This window comes from Peromyscus leucopus, chromosome 8a (assembly GCF_004664715.2).
Source record: "Peromyscus leucopus breed LL Stock chromosome 8a, UCI_PerLeu_2.1, whole genome shotgun sequence".
In the NCBI taxonomy this organism is placed as follows: Eukaryota; Metazoa; Chordata; class Mammalia; order Rodentia; family Cricetidae; genus Peromyscus; species Peromyscus leucopus.
The window spans coordinates 57551587-57569677 of record NC_051085.1 but is presented as its reverse complement, the minus strand read 5'-3'; positions in this window follow the sequence as shown (position 1 = coordinate 57569677).

The following is an 18091-nucleotide window of genomic DNA, read 5'->3' as shown; positions in this document are numbered from 1 at the left end:
GAGAGATGCCAGCTGCCACCAAAGGAGAAGCAAGATGTATGTCAGCAGACTGGTAATGCCCCGGCCATGTGGCAACTTATAGATTAATAGGAATGGACTAACTTGTAAGAGCTAGATAGCAAGAAGCCTGCCATAGGCCATGCAATTGATAATTAATATTAAGCCTCTGAATGATTATTTTATAAGCAGCTGAGGGACTGCGGGGCAGGGTGGTTCCAGAGGAATGCTTGACTGCAGGGCCGGGTGGGACCTGAGAGAACCTTCCGGCTACAAGTCCTTATATAGGAATATTATCTATGATGACATTAATAGAAAACTCACAGGTGTAGTAGACATCTTTAAGTTTACTCTCCAAGCAAAGATTCACACTTCTGTAGGGACTGTCATCAATGTATTAATCTATGCCGATTTTCTGATTATTTCATCTATAATATTTGTAATATGTGATTAATATTCAATTTTTCCTGACAGAAGTACTTGGAAGGAATTGTTCACAAGTTTCTTCCATGCAGTTTTCCAGATACTTTTATTTCCTTTCCTCCCTCCTTCTGCCCATATTACTTCTTTGGGTTAAAAAGCATTTCATCTCTAGAAATTGTTTTTACTTTATCAAGTATACTTTTAGTTAATGTTCATCAAAGACTGAATTTCTTTTCATGTCTATTTGTTGTTATTTGGTGTGTGTGTGTGTGTGTGTGTGTGTGTGTGTGTGTGTGTGTGTGTGTGCAGCCTTGGCTATTCTGGAACTTGCTACTTAGACCAAGCTGGCCTTGAATTTACAGAGACCTACTCATCTTTGCCTCTTCAGTACTGGCGTTAATGGTATCAACCACCACACCTGGCTTCATGTCTTTTTAAGTATAGATCTCTAATCAGGCTGGCCTGGAATATGTATCTAAAGATGACTTTGCTTTTTTTGACTCTCTTGCCTTGTGATACCATATCTGGATTATAACTGAGCATTTATAACAAGAAGATTCTCAAATCTACCAAGTAGACACAAAAAATATTTGAGTTTTTGAAACATTCAGATTTTGGATGTATGCATTAGAGAAGTTCAACTGATTAAATCTATGGCAACACTGCAAATATTGACTTTCTCAAAATTGATATACTCTATTCTCAAATATTTCATCTAAGGGACATTTAGTCTTAAAATTGACAATTTCTGCATGGTATAACTTCCAAATGAAATGCAAATAAAATACATCTTTAAGAAACAAAGGGGCTAGGGTAGAGTACTTGCCTGGCAAGCACAAGGCCCTGGGTTTGCTCCTCAGCTCCAGAAAAAAAAGAAAAAGAAACAAAGTATTTTCAATTTATTGGCATCATATTGAATTTTTATTTTATTTACTTATATTTTGAAGTCAATAGCACATAACAATTATTTAATTTTGAGGAATACAATATAATGTTTTCATACAGGTATATATGCAATAAGTGAACAACTTTTTAGATTAATAATTTTAAACATTTATGAGTCCTTTGTATAAAAATTCTCAACAATCTTCCAGCTATTTACATGCAATTTTAAAAATAGTTTTCTTTCAATTTTGAGATTATAATATTATTATATCATTTGTCTCATCACTTTCCTCCTTCTACATTTCTCATAAACTCCTCCTTACATTCTTTCAAATTCATGGCCTCTTTTTTCATTGATTGTTGTTACATACATACATTCACACACACATTCATAAATACACAAACACAACATGCTCATTCTGTATAATGTTGCTTGTTTTTATGTTTTAGTGCTGATTATTTGGTATTGGATAACCAATTGTGCTATTACCTACAGGAAATCTATTTCTTTCACTCTCATCATTCCTTGGTTGCCTGTAGTTCTTTGTGTATGTTTGAGAAGATAATAATACAATTTTTTAAAACTATAGTTACTCTGCTGGGCCTTAGAACACCATGATTATTTTTCATTTCCAAATGAAGTGTTGTACTCAATGGTTAATTCCTCCTTCTTAACTTTTCAGCCTGTGCTGCTGTCATATGAGTTTGTCATCTTTCATAAGAGCTAATATGAAGTGAAGAAGTTATCTGGTAATTTCTATTTCTATAATACCTTCCTCAATTTGTCCCACTGAAGTGCATATAATTCACTTCATCAATATGTTCTAAGAAGTTGAACTCTTTCAGGCTTCTGGATTGAATGAAAATATAGAGGAAACTATTTTTTTAGAGCAAAAGTATAGACCCCCTATAATTTTCTATGTTTTTCTCTTCCTGAATTATTAGATAATTTAGGCCAAAGAGCTTCAATTCAGTTATTTTTGTATACATAGTTACTCAATATTTGGCTCCATTACCAGATTAATATGTGGGCTTTGTTGAAGCAGTTTGTTTCCCAGATTTTTTGTGAAGGATCATTGGGTATGCAACGATGTTTTCTTTGTAATCCCTTGAGAAATAGGTTATAGCCAATTGATAAGAGTGATTAACACTGGAAAGACTGGATGTTGAGTTGTATCAACAAAGGTTTCTGTAATAGAAGAAGTAACAGGTTTGCTCATATTGCTATTTACATGCTTGAAGTCAGTAGGTCAATAAGCACTCAGAAGTTATAAGGAAACTACTGAGATATGATACTTTTTAAATAATCTATTCCTAATTAAGTAGAAATCATATTACCTACATAAATGTTCTTATTAATATCCTAATTGCACTTTACTTGAAACCATAGTGTTCCCAGGAAAATATACTTTTCTGAGATTATTCCAGGCATTTTAACAATTGTTAAATGAGGGACAAAATAATGTTTCCATTCCTCTTACTATTTTAAAAATCTTGTGTTCTGTCTTAATTTTGAAATCAGAAGAGAGTATTTGCATACGATTTACATTTTGCAAAAGGACTACAAGGTCAAATCATGCTTGTTTCTTGGTTTAATTAACATAGTTAGAATATTGCTAATGAGATGGAACCCATGAATTTTATTTCCAAATATTCTAGACTAAACTACAAACACAGTAAATGCTTTGAGATAACTAGTAACAGAATCAGAAGGAGAGAGTTAACACTGAAGGTAGAGTTTTATTTCTTCTACCATCTTCCTTAATTCTCTCAGATAAGTTAACTAACTTATCAGGCTAAAGAGGATACCAACAGTATCAAATGCATCCTAACTATTTCTTAGGGATTTTGAAAAACAATGTCATAATGCACATGAAATTATTTTTTTTAATTGTAAATACAATGATTCCATTTGATACAGGTTTTCCTATCATTGAAACAAGGATGAAAGATTTGGAGCATTATCATAAGACCTATTCTTTTTACTATAAAAACAGTAGGTATAAAAATTTTGTGATCTATCTATCTATCTATCTATCTATCTATCATCTATCAATCATCTATCTATCTACCCATATATCTACCTATCATCTATCTCTATCATCTATATCATCTATCATCATCTATATATCTATCATCTCTTTTCTATCAATCTACCATGTTGGTCATTTATCTATTGTGTAGCATTTATATAGCAATTATTTTTCTGTGAATTATAAAAGTCAGTAATAAGTTAGGTCAAAATGTATTGATATGTTCCAGAATGTGGATTGGATGATATTTCTAGATGTAAAACTCTTGTATCATATTTATGATCAATTATGACATAGGTGGTGAAGAAGTTCGGTGCTTATTCTTGAAGTGAAGCTTGGGAAAATGAGTGAGAAGTGGGCTTTCTGTCTTGAATCCAAACAAAAAGTTATTGGTTACTCTCTACAACATCCTTGGACCAATGAATTGACTGCTATTTTAGCTCCAGGATTCTCAATTGGGTGAAACTGCTGATGAGTTTTGTTTCCATACATTGGACCTTTCAGCAATTGATCAGCTATCCTAAATCCATTAGAAGAAAAAGTTTGATGTATGCTTCAACATATATACATAAATAAGGACTTTCTGAACAGGACTCCAGTAGTGTGGAAAATAAGACCATCACTTTACAGATGAGGCCTCATGCAACAACTAAAAAGCTTCTGTGTAGCAAAGGAAACCATCGGTGGAGTGAGGGAGAAGACTAGGTAGTGGAGAAAAAAATCTTTGCCAACTATACATCTGACAGAGGATTTGTGTGTAGAATAAACAAAGAACTCAAAAAGCAGAACACTAGAAGAAAAACAAAGAGTCCTATTAAAGGAGAACTGGGGTGTGAAATTGAAAAGATAGTTTTTTTTTTTGTTTGTTTTTTGTTTTTTGACATAAAACTAGCCGGCACAACTCCTTCCCTCCAGCTCCTCCTCTGCTGCTTTGCCATTTTATTTCATTCTTCCTTACTCTGCAAACATTTTCTTCCTTTAGTTTTAGGTCCTCACACATGTGTTCAGCATTTAAAAGTATTTTTTCTTTACCTAATTGTGTCTACCATCAGTAATCAAATACGAATAACCTTGCCTACTATATGGTTTATAGCCTTCCCATTGCATCATAGATTCATAGGATTTGGATTTGAGATAAATACTTTATTTAATTTTTCTAAACAATAGCATGTGTAGACAGACATTTTTCATTTTTAAAACATCTAATATAGGATTTGAGATAAATACTTTAATTTTTCTAAACAATAGCATGTGTAGACAGACATTTTTCATTTTTAAAACATCTAATATAGAGTCTTGCTCTGCTGCCTATGCTAATCTTAAATCTTGGGCCTAAACAATTCTTCTGTTTCAGACTCTTGGGTAGCTATGAATACAGACATACTCTACACACCCAGCATGGTATATGGTTATATTGCTTCTAAATTACATTTAGCATTTCAGAGATTGACTCACACGTTTCATTATAAATAGACAAAAATGGAAATCAGGCTTTTTGTTCCAATTCCCAGCTAAGCCAAAGATACAGTGATGGGTGTGTTTGCATAAATTCCTTATGGGGCTTTGTGAGAAGTCTGTTATACATAGCCGTTAGGAAAATTGAAAAGAGATGGAGCTAGTGTTGATTAAATTTTTCCAGGCAATTTCCAAAATTCTTTTATCTGCTGAGGCCCACTCTAGCTGTTTAACATGTTTACTATGTTTACATACATCAACCAAAATTAACATTATTGGTCATAATTTTTGCTAATATATTTAGGCATAATTTGTATTTATCCAATATACATGCTTTTAAACATTTTTCATATTATTTGAGTTTAGTGTTTTACCTCTGTTAATTTTCTGTTCATATTCATTCATTTCCTTAGAGTTTACATATTTTCTGACATATTTTCAGATATTTTTACATACTCTACTCCCACATCAATTTTATTTTAAAATATCTATTTTTATAAAATTCATCTTAATATTTTTAAATAGGTCATTATCTTGAATGATATTAAACTCTCCTTACTATAAATTCCCTTCTTCTTGACTGTGGTTATTTTTCAGTATGGTTCTTTGTCTTGGGTATTCTGTTTGATTTTATTCATTTGTTAGTTTCTTTCTTGTACAGCCTGATCTATTTTATCAGTTTTGAGGATGCTCGGCTATTGTTTTGACATGTGATCCTTTTCTTCTCCTCACTAGGATTTCATTCCTACAAGTTAGCTTTTCATTTTTGTTTCCCTTGCCTCTTTATCATTATCATTTACATTTTTAATCTCTCTGTGTCTTTATTCAAATATTTTCTCTTTCTCTATTTTGAATATGCCAATTCTTTCTTCTGTGGAGTTTATCTGTTGAACCAAATGAATTCATGATTACAAATACGTCAAAACACTTTAGATGCTTTAATTTTAATTAAATATTTTCTTAATTTTTAAAATTGATACAATTCTCTGTTGATATTTGCCATCTTTTCATCTATTTGTGTTTTTTCTACAGTATGTGTGCTTGTACAAATGTATATACATATGAATATGCACATTATTGTGTTTATCTTCTGACTTCAGAAGTGCAGTAGCTGAACCATGTATATACATATGGAGTCCTGCTTTTCTCTTGAGCATGCACCCCCTTTTCTCTTCATGCTGGGGTTCTAATAAAGTTTTCCTGCACATGTAGCAGAGAATGTGAATGAATTTCAGCTGCTCCAGGTGATATTATGCTGTGGATATCACTCTGTATAAATAAACACTGATTGGACGGTAGCCAGACAGGAAGTATAGGAGGGACTAACAGAGAGGAGAATTGAGGGAACAGGAAGGCAGAGAAAGAGACTGCCTGGAGCCGACGCCAGGACATGCAATATGTAAGGTACCAGTAAGCCATGAGCCACGTGGCAAAGTATAGAATAATAGAAATAGGCTAAATATAAGAGTAAGAGCTAGACAATGATAGGCCTGAGCTAATGGCCAAGCAGTTTAAATTATGTAAGTATCTGTATGTTTATTTTATAAGTGGGCTCCGGGACTGGTAGGACTTGGTGGGACTCGGAGAGAAAAGCTCTCCAGCTATAATATTATCTCCTTTCAGGGGAGGTTTTTCTTTTCATCTGTTGGCTAGATATAATATTCATTCAAAAGGTTATTCAGACAATTTAGAATTATGTTGTAGTCAAGAAAATGTCAGTACATCCTAGCTTGTATAAAATAAAGGCCCCTTTGCTTATTGGCTAAAAAACTGGTAAGACTGTGTGCACATTTCTAAAGAACCGTGGGAAAGAGCTCTCAGCCTTCTATTCCATTTACAGTAATTTCTGCAAATTTAAAGTGAACTATTGATTCAGAGTTGGAAACAAGCCCTCCTATTTAATCGATTTTGTAACTTAATTACCCTACAAGTGTGAAGAATTTTATAATGTCCTAGAAGCTGCCTGTCTAGTTTCTTTTTTTCGAGTTTCAGAAACTTCAATGGTTTCTTTTTTCTACAATAAAGTTTCTTCTGTAGGCCAAGTTCAGTCCTTAGTTTACACTCAGATTTGCAAGACTTTGATGAAAGGGAGTGAAATAACCAGTCGTCTTGGAAAGGTATTTCCCTTGCTACTTCTGCAGCTTTTAATTATTTTTTTAAATTATAGAAACCATATTGATTCTTTCTCAGAAAAAAAAAAGACATCCCATGTCATTTTGTTTCACCTTAAGAATAATTTCCCATGTATTATCAGTCTGTCTGTTGAGCAGAAATTCTTTGATTCATCGACATTCCCTTTGTAGACTTGTTCAAAAAGTACTTTTCCTCCATGAATTTCACATTGCACATTATGGCTTTAACTGTAAAAGGCATTGAGTAAGACTTCAGCTTTGCCATTCTTCATAAAATTATTTGGTTGGATAATATATGAAATAAGCTATGTTTGGCCAATTGTTTGATGGGACCATCTTTGCGTATTTTTTTTAAAACCCATACATAAATCAGGCTAGTCAAAGCCTTACCTTTGGTTCTGATGACTTTTTGTATGTGTCCTGTAGTCATTTATGTTGCTCCTATGTCAGTGTTCAAGTTTGTTTACTATCAGGTCTTTTTTTGTCTTGATATTTTTCTAGAATTCATATAAATATACCCATGAACAATTATATTTCTTTATAAATTTTAGGATATGTTTATTAAACTCCTTTAAGGTCAATTGCATTACTGGAATGAAGCTGTTAAAAAAAGATGTTTAGTTGTTCCCATCCAACATCAGCTACTCTTTCCATTACTTATTTGCACTCTTCAGAAAAACCAGCAGTTTTGATGAGATGATTGCTAGTGACTTGTAGGTTTTTTTTACTATTACAAGTACTATGTTTTATTACTACTAGTAAAATGTTATTTCTGTTTTATTTCAAATTCTGTAAGTTTTATAGAACTGAATACTTTAAAAAAATTATCCTGATTTTACCAAGCATATTAAGGTTTCTTATTTATACTATTGAGTTTTTAATTCATTCTGCTGATTTTTGGATCTAGATGAACTTTACCTTAATAATTTTTATATCATTTTATTTATCTATTTTTAATATTATTTTTATATTAGTCAGTGTTAAGTTTTCTATTAATAGCAAAATGAGTAACAGTGGATGTTCTTGTAAAATATTGCCTGATTTTGAGAATTCCCTATGTATAGATTTATTAAATATAATTTTTACTTTACTCTTCATTACAGATTCAAATCTGTTTATTGCTTCCTAAAGTTTCTGTCCTAAATAAATTCTAAACATTGAAAATATACTTTTATGTTACTATTATCTATCAGTTCATTAATGTAGTAAATATAATTTTAAAATTTTCTAATGTTGATTCACAGACTATAAGAATAATTTATTACATTCATTTTGGAGTTTTTACAGATATGTTCACAAGTGAAATATATCAGTGACTACTTTTATATGCTTGCTTTATTTGATTTACTTGGTAATTTATTAAATCAACTTGCCATTATCTTTTACCACATTCAGGACTAAATTTTATTAGGTAAGACTTGGCTGTTTATTGAATGACTCAAACATCAACAACAATAGCAACAACTATTTATGTGCATAATCACCTAACATATTTTTCTTTCTTTATTATTGAAACATCATTAAATCATTGTAAGTAGAACTATTATTCCTATTTACTGATGGAAAAATATAAAATATGTTAAATAAATTCCTTTTCTAATTCTTAACTTATGTACTGTGAACCAAAGAATGCAAGGATTACATTCAAAGTATTTAAAATATGCACAGAAAAGAAATTGAATTTACTTTTACTAAACCAAAACTGAATTTTAGCACATTTACCTACTGTGAGAGCTGGTATCAAACACAGAATTATTTACAGCCTTGGTTAATTTTTTTTCATAGCAGAATTTAGAAGTTCAAATATTACATCTTAGTCATCACAAATATTTCAAAGTAACATTGACTTTCATTGCTTATTTGAAAGTAAGATACCAGATTCTTCCTTTTTTTTTTTTTCTTTCTTTTTTGTAACCCAATCCTGGTACTGGAAGTGTAGTTTGGTGACAAGAGATGATCAGATGTCCAGGTGGGACTCTGTCTGCCACATTATTTAGCAATTTCATTTAGCTTGCCTTCATGCACATATATATTTTAGGAAGTTTCTGTTGTATTAGGTTTCCATAATGCCCCTTGATTTTTAGCTGTCTTTCATTGCTCTTCTGTCAGCACAGAGGCTTGCTTTAATTTATTACTGTTTCAGCCAGTAATTGTGGCTACACAGTTACTTGCCTGCTTCTCTATCAGTGGCCTGGCCACTCATGCAGTGGCATGGCAGGAAATCTGTTCCTACAGGCATTGACTCTGTTGCTGCCACTAAATGTAGCTTTCAATTAAATCTCTATCATTCTATTTATCAATAAGACGTGGAAGTCAGAGGCTGGGATGAAAACTTGCTAGCTCAGAGAGGTTGAGTAGCAACTAGCTGACCTTGTCTCTTGTCCAGCATCTCCTAAAGAGAATGTCCTTATGCTCCATCAAACAAATAAACAAATAACCCCCCCAAAACAAAACAAACAAACAAACAAACAAAAAAACCTCACCACTCAAAGCCCCTCCCTACTACTTCCTATGCATCTCTTAATCATCTTCCAGACACCCTCTGACTCTCTATGCTTACTTTCTGTCAACTGGTTGCTAACTCAGCCTCCTGACTCAAAGTAAATTTTATTTAACTAATGCAAATGTAATCTCAGGGTCCACAGTGTGATCAAATATCCTGCAACATTTCTCCATTTTTGCCTAAATAAAAAGGAAAGGTTTTAACTCTAACACAGTAAAACTATATACAATAAGAACAATTATCAACTAAGGACTACATTCACAATGTCCAGTCCATTTGTATTTGGCAATTTTGGAGAAAATACTCTGTTATCTATCCTATCTTGGTGAATCTAAAGTTTTGTACCTAATTTACTTTCTATCATAATTTGTATTACCAACCTAGAAATATCATTTTAGACCTTACAACATTTTCTTAGATAAACAACTTAAGCTTTTATGACTTTCAACCTTTACACTTTACACCTCTTTTGTGAGTTTCTTTTCTGAATTTGTTAACAAGGACAAGCATAACTATCTAGTCTTCAAACGTATCAGAGTCCCAAGAAGGATATAATATTACCTGAGTAAACATGAAGTACAGAGCAACCAGCTTCCAAAACTATTGAAATGACAGAGACAGCTGGTTGTCTGGACAGTCACCCAAGGTTTCTCTGCATTGTTGGGGCATCCTAAATTAACTGACAGACCTTTCTGAGAAGTAGGAATTTTGAAGGACTGTCGTACCTTGTCTTGGCAAAGTTTAGCAGTTGCTTTCTTTTGTGTCCTGCCTTTCTAATTTAGAAACTGTCAGCAGTCAAGGTAAGAGAAGTTTCTTGCCCAGTGGCTAACTTTGCCACAATGAAAGCAAATGAAGCTAGATGAAGTTTATTTCTAGAATTAGTTAGTACTCTGAATATCTACTAATATTACAACAGAAAGCTATAAAGGGGAAATGTGGAATATTTGTTTACACTGTGTGAAGATGTGTTACTGTGATTGGTTTAATAAAGAGCTGAATCGCAAATAGATAGGCAGGAGAGAACAGGCAGGACTTCTGGGCAGAGAAAGTAACTCAGGATGAATCTAGGCATGTGAGAGACACCAGTGAGTCACTGAAGAAGTTGGACATATGGTACAGAGGAGAGGTAATTGAGCCATGTGGAAGAACATAGATTAATAGAAACAGGTTAATTTAAGTTATAGGACTATTTGGTAAAAAGCCCAAGCTAAGCCAAGCTTTCATAATTAATAATAAGTCTCTATTTTGTTATTTGTGAGTTGGCAGCCCAAAGGAAAGTCTGACTACAGTCTCTCTCTGTATTCTATTCTATAGCGACCCCTCCCCACTCGGTCGTCACATTCTAGTTCTCCCTCATCTATCCATAGCTATTTATTCTATTTCTATTTCCTAACAAGATTCATCTGTTCTCTGTCGTCCTTTACTCTATACCTGCCATCTATGGGTCTATGGATTTGTAGCTTGATTATCATTGACTTAGTAGATAATAAGCACATTTATATGTGCTTATATATACACCAAATTTATCTTTCTGGGTCTGTGATATCTCACTCATGATGATTTTTTTCTAGTAATATCTTTTTGCCTACAAATTTTATGATGACATTTTTTAATAGCTGAGTAATACTCCATTGTATAAATGTACCACATTTTCTTTGTCCATTCTGTTGAGGGGCATCATGTGGTTTCCAATTTCTAGTTATTATGAATACAACAGCCATGAACATTGTTAATCAAGTGTCTCTGTAGTAGGCTGAAGCACCCTTTGGGTATATGCCCAAGAGTGTCATAGTTTATATCAGATTCTTTTTTTTTTTTTTTCGAGACAGGGTTTCTCTGTGTAGCTTTGCGCCTTTCCTGGAACTCACTTGGTAGCCCAGGCTGGCCTCGAACTCACAGAAATTCGCCTGCCTCTGCATCCCGAGTGCTGGGATTAAAGGCGTGCGCCACCACCGCCCGGCTATATCAGATTCTTATAGATAGTATTGAATTAAAATATACATTTATTTTTATTGTGTGTTTAATATTTAATAAAACTTTTAAAATACATTTTTTTTATTTTTAAACAAGGTGCTGCTCTTATTTATTTTACACACTTTTATGATAGAATTCATACACTTAAACTACAGACAAGTTGAAATTACCTGGGTTCAATTTTTATACTCTACAGCTTTGATCCACCCCTATTTTCACTAGCTATTGGAATCTACAAATCTATTTGATTTGTGTAAGATATCTATCTTCCTAAATATCACTTCTAATATTAATTTTCGACAATTGTGCCACTTTTATTTATTCATGCTCAATATTTATTAATTTTACTTTTTAAGCTTCTTGCAATGAATATGATCAGTTATATTTGCAACCCTTCTTTGGTCTGACAGGCCATCTTAGCTTCAATTTCCCATAACACTAGGTTAAGACAAGTGTGATACACATTGTAGTCTCTGACATGTAGCTCGCCCTGTGCTGCCAAGAACAGTTTAAATGCTTGGACTCAATTGTGATAATCTTTCCAGATAATTTCTTGGTTGAATATATCAAGATAGCAATACTTCTTAGGTACATTTTAAAAATACACTACAGTTAAATTTAGAAATTAAACACCATGAAGTTAAGAACTGTAATATAATAAAAAGAGTTTTTTAATTTTTGCCAAAATTGTTGTGCCTCTGGCCACAGGTCTCCTTTTGCCTAAACCATCTGGGCTTAATGTCTGAATTCAGTGTTACATCATTGACAGGAAGAAACAGGAAATAAATTTGAGCAACATCTGTTTTCCACCTTAGACACATTCATCTATTGGATCCCATCTTTTACAGCTGTTTTCCCTTTTGTTTTATATAAACTTTAAAATATCTTGGTTCTCACACATTCCACAAACTTCAGCAATACTGGAGGAAAACAATGAGAACTCTCTGGACTCCTTGGACAGTTTTTTTTTTTTTGGGGGGGGGTGCATGATTGCCTAATCTATCTTCATCTAAGATGAAGAAATACTGTTACATTCTCTGTAAAATTATCACATGGCCAGAATGCATTACATACAGTATATTATAGACCATGAGCCATAGTATATGAACAGGATGTAAAGTACATACTTTTGTTTATATAAAAACAATAAACTCAATAATTTCAACATTTTTGCCTATGGTTTTTATTTTCGTACTTTAACTTTTTAATGTTAATTTAAAAATGCAAGTATTCATGTATTTAGTGTGAGGGGTAGGGTTCACACTCATGCCACATAAGGTGTGGATATTAGAGAACAACTTGCTAGAATCAGTTCCTTCCTTCCACCATGTTAGCTCTGGGGATCAAAATCAGGATTTCGGACTTGGAACAAATGCCTTTGCTTGTTGACTCAGCCCTTCAGCTTTATTTTTGTGTTATTTTCTTATTGATTTATTTTTGTCACTCACAGCCGTTGTCACATGCTTTATGTCGATATTCAGTGAGTAACCTGAATATGCAATTTTGGTGGTGGAAATTGTTGTTAGCCATTGCATCTCCTTTGCTGCCTGTCTCTACTCACTACTTTTATATCCAGGTTTCAGCGTGTGCTTGAGGATGCCATTTCTCCTGTTTCTTCTCGGCTTACTTCTCTCTTACGTAGCTTTTGTTAGTGCTCAATGTTGACTTCTTATACTTGCCTTAGATCATGTTTTTATATTCCTTTTTGACAGCTAGCTCATGAAAGTTTGAAATCTTTACAATACCCAGGATAATGCTATCCAACAATGAGTTTTCTATTCTAAGAAAAGATTAAAGATCTTCATAGGTAAGATAGAAATATGTCAGAATTTCAACTAAAATTTAACTGTTAAATTTTTGCCTGTTATTTTCTGTCCTTAAAAGACATGCATTGAAAATTCAGTAACAAAGGAAGAAATCACATCTGAATGGTTGGTGGCTTCTCTATTCAGGTAGATCACAGATTGATGAGTCTCTGCAAGAACCTACTTAACCCATAGTCATCAGAGTCTTGATTTTAATAAAAGCCTTGGCGGCATGTCACTTTACAAGGACAAATGCCAATGTTTGGTTTTGTTGTGATATTCAAAATTATACTTTCAGGTATTCTGTATTCATCAAGTAGTAAACAACCCATTTTTCTTGGCAGTAGGTGTGATGGGAAAACACACACTGACTAATAAATCAATTATTTTCTATGGACACTTGCTGTGACAGTATTTCTTTTAGAATTATTTTAATTGATAAACATAAAGGTGTACAGTTATTGTTGTGTTAACTTTCATGGAGAGTTGCAAACATTTTGTTCACCTCAGAAAGGGGACTAACAACAGACCAAAGAATGATTCCACCCAGGTCTACTTTAGTGAGTCAGTGAGTTATGTGGCTTTCTGAAAAGAGCCTCAGTGATTTAAAGGCAGGTGCATCACATAAAAGTGAACTGAAACCTGAATGACTTAAAAAAAATCTTCCTTCCTGTAGCAAACAGCCCAAACTGCAGGCAACTTGGCTGGTTTGAGAGTTTGCTCTCTGCAACAGTGTTTACTGCTTTTAGAACCTTGTGGTGGGAGCTGACAAATTTTGTAACTTTGCAAGATTCCTGAGCCCAGTTAAATTTATTTGTTCCTCAAGTCTTATGAGTATTACTTTCCCTTAGTTTAGAAGAAATAGCTACAGCATACTTAAATAAAGCATGTTATTTTGAAATATGCATGTATTGTATAATACAAGTTAGAATACACCCATGCACATATCCTTACATACTTATTTTATGGGGGTGAATATACTTGATATCTATTTTTTCTTAGAAATTTTAAATAATATATTGTTATCTATAATGTTCTTATTGTACAATAAATATAAATCATGTTTATTATGTAATACATCCATGTATTAATCTTGTAATTAAAGATATATACACTAGGCACTAATTTAGACACTGACATTTTTGGCTCTACTGAGTAAGTGAAAATTATAGCTTGTGAGGCACAACCTTTTTGTGCAAAGAAAACTTACAAAAAATTATTAGGAAGAATTGGCTATGCCCTTTCATTTTGCCCATTTCTTCAAAATAAAGATTAAAGTTAAAGACTTAATTGAAACCCTACTAGAATGAACAATTTTGAGGACTTCTAAGTAGAGACCTCACTACAGGTAGCACATTTGCATTTTACTTTGCATGAGCACAAGGAAGCCTAGAAATGAAGCCTGAAGTGTAAGTGTGCAGTGGGGAGCCAGCTAATTGATGTCAGAGAAAGCAGGATGTGCTTTGATATCAATTACACTAACTCCAACTGGATCTTCACTAGCGGCAGGTCTTGTGTTTAATCTAATGATTCATTAACTGAAGAACTCAAGATGAGTTTTCACTTCCCATTAGTGAGACATCAAAAAAAAAAAAAAATCCAAGCTGGAGGATCCAGTCTCAAACTAAACCATGGAACCCAGGGTGCTTAAGCCCCCTAACTTCAATTCTTCTAAAGGCTTCTGTCACTGGCTTTCAAAGTCCCTGTTTGCTATTCCAATAGAATACTGTAGACTGGAGTGCGTATGTGGGGTGGAGTATAACAAAAACAAAGAAGAAGATCCCATTTGGGGCTGGAGTTGAGGTTTTACAATAAAGGAAAGGAAAAATGTGGGCATATGGACTCTTAGAGAAAGACCCACCATTTAGGAATCCTGAGATAGACAATTTACAATATAGGGTATTCCTTCATGAGAAATGCTAGTCGACTCATTTAAAGTTTTTGTCTTGGGGTTTCAAAAAGCCAGAATTACTGAGAGCATTATGTTATCCTTTTTACATACAACAGTGAGTATTAACCTATAAATCTGACATACATACAGATATCTGTCACTACACTTGCCTGCCATAGGAACACTGGCGACATTGAGAGCGTCTATCCTTCCAACCTGTGTACAGAGGAATTGTAATGCTTCTTAGAGGACTTTTGAGGAATGAGAAGTCACTACTGACAAGGAGAAGAAAGGGTCCTATACACCAGACTTTGCTTTCTCAACAATGTTAGTCCTTTTCTGAATTGTGAGTAGCCTTTTAAATGGGGAGGCAATTGAGAGCTGGGTTATGTATTAGGGAAATTTACAAATAACTAGCATGCATATTTCATATTTCATGAAAATTATAACATTATGAGTAAATACAGTAGGGAAATCTTTTAATGATATTATAAGAGACATGCTTTCAGTAGCAAAAAAATGTCTAGAACACAGGAAGTATTACAATGGACAATTCTTTTCCTCTGGATGTCTTTAAAAGATATATTCTTACCTATAAGAAATAGTTTATGATTGGACATAAAAGCCAGAAATATGATTGATAGGAAGATCTTTAATATTTATCTTGCTGAGTGATCAGATTTTGTTTCAGGCAGCTCACTCTGGTGATAACAGCCAGTGAAAATAATAACCTGGTATCAAAATTATATATAGCACTATATAACATATATATGGCTCTATATATTAAAATGTATATTTTGGAGGTATAAGCAGTGGGAATCTAAAGAGCAGAAAAAGTGAGGTGATTTAGTAACAAATGGTGTTATAGGCATCAGGGATGATTCCCAACTTTCTGCTGACATAGGTATATTGCTAATAATCCTATAAAAAGAATGTGTGTGTGTGTGTGTGTGTGTGTGTGTGTGTGTGTGTGAGAGAGAGAGAGAGAGAGAGAGAGAGAGAGAGAGAGAGAGAGAGAGAGAGAGTTTAAGGTGAACAAACGTCTGTTTCAGATGAAGACTGTGGTGCCTAGAGAAGCACACCAGAGATGATGTGATGTCGGTAATTGCTTATACAGGTGTCGTTGCCCCACATGCACACAGCTAAGAACCTCTCCTGTTTGTAGCCATGACTTTAGCAACCCGTCTGATTAGAGGTTGTCTTGAAGAAATCAACTACTATTTTAACTTACTAGTTTTTTAGAACACCATATTGCATACCGCATCTACATCACTCCTTTCACTACCCCCAATTTCTCCTGTTTCTCCCAAATTTGTGACCCCTTTTCTTTCATTACAATTGTTTTATATAACACACATGCACATATAGGTAAAAATCTCATGTGGTGGTATTGTGTTCCCCAAAATATTGTGCACCCTAATAAACTTATCTTGGGTCAGAGACAGAACAGCCACTAGATACAAAGGCTAGAAAATGGTGGCACCCACACCTTTAATCCTAGCATTCCAGAGGTAGAAATCCCTCTGGATCTCTGTGAGTTCAAGGCCACAACAGCCAGGCATGGTGACACACGCCTTTAATCCCAAGAAGTAAGCCTTTAATCCCAGGGAGTGAGGCAGAAAGCAGAAAGATATATAAAGCGTGAGGACCAGGAACTAGAAGCTTTTAGCTGTTAAGCTTTTAGGCTTTGAGCAGCACAGTTCAGGTGAGATCCATTTGGATGAAGACACAGAAGCTTCCAGTCTGAGGAAACAGGATCAGCTGAGGAACTGGCAAGGTAGCGGTGGCATGTTCTGTTTCTCTGATCTTCCAGCATTCACCCCAATAACTGGCCTCAGGTTTGATTTTATTAATATGACCATTTAAGATTCATGCTACAATCTCATATTTGGAAACAACTTACTGAGTCCATTTAGAATCAGTTGCTCATGTGTACATAGGTTGAAGACTAACTGTTTCGATTGGACACCTATGTAGAAGCTTGTCTCTGAAGGAAACATTCCTCCCCCCTCACCCAGCATCCAGTCTTTATTTTGGTTAAATTGGTATTCATTTCTCTCTCTCTCTCTCTCTCTCTCTCTCTCTCTCTCTCTCTCTCTCTCTCTCTCTTGTACATTGTATAGATGTTTATGTGTGTACTTGTGAATATGGGTGCATGTGCAGGTGACCATACATGAATGTGTTGTAGGAGACAGAGTTTGATGTTCTGTGTCTTTTCAAATTGCTCTCCATCTCTTGTTTGTTTGTTTGTTTGTTTGCTTGAGCCCTGGTTCTCACCAGTCCAATTAAAATGGCTGGCCAGCAAGCCCCAGGGATCCACTTGAGTCTGTTCCCTAATCCTTCTGGGGTTATAGACATGTACTGGCATGCCTAGTTTTTAAACTGGTGCTAGGGATGCCCAATTTTACATGATAAGCAAACGCTTATCAATTGGGCTGTCTCCTCAGCCATAGACATCTATATTTATTCCATTGATTTGTTTAGCATTTTTCCTCTCAAAAAATTAAAGATTTCTTATCTCCCTATAGAATATATTTTACAATTAGTTAGTAACTAATAAATTTTAAAAAACTCACCAATAATCCTGAAACTCAGTTTTGACACAGAATGTTCATATCCTAGGTAAGAACAGTAGGAATGTTATTTGATTTTGTTAAGAAGCATATACCAATAAGTTTATTCCAGCAAAAGTTAAGAATTGAGTTCCATGTGCTGAATATTGAATTCTGGGAACTATCTTCTGGGACTTTGCATCAAAAATTATTTCACAGGCACAAAGCTGTTTGACTCATAATACTGCACATGCCAAACGATTTATGTGGTTGCATCCAGGCTTGGCACTAAGTAAATGCCACCGCTTTCACCTAGTCACTGAATTGAACTTAGCAGCAGCACAGTGCTCAGCTACCTACATTCATCCTTCATCATGGATGTTTCTTGTGAAGTTCTCATAATTCTTTAAATGTCACCTTCCAACAGTTGACGGGAAAGCC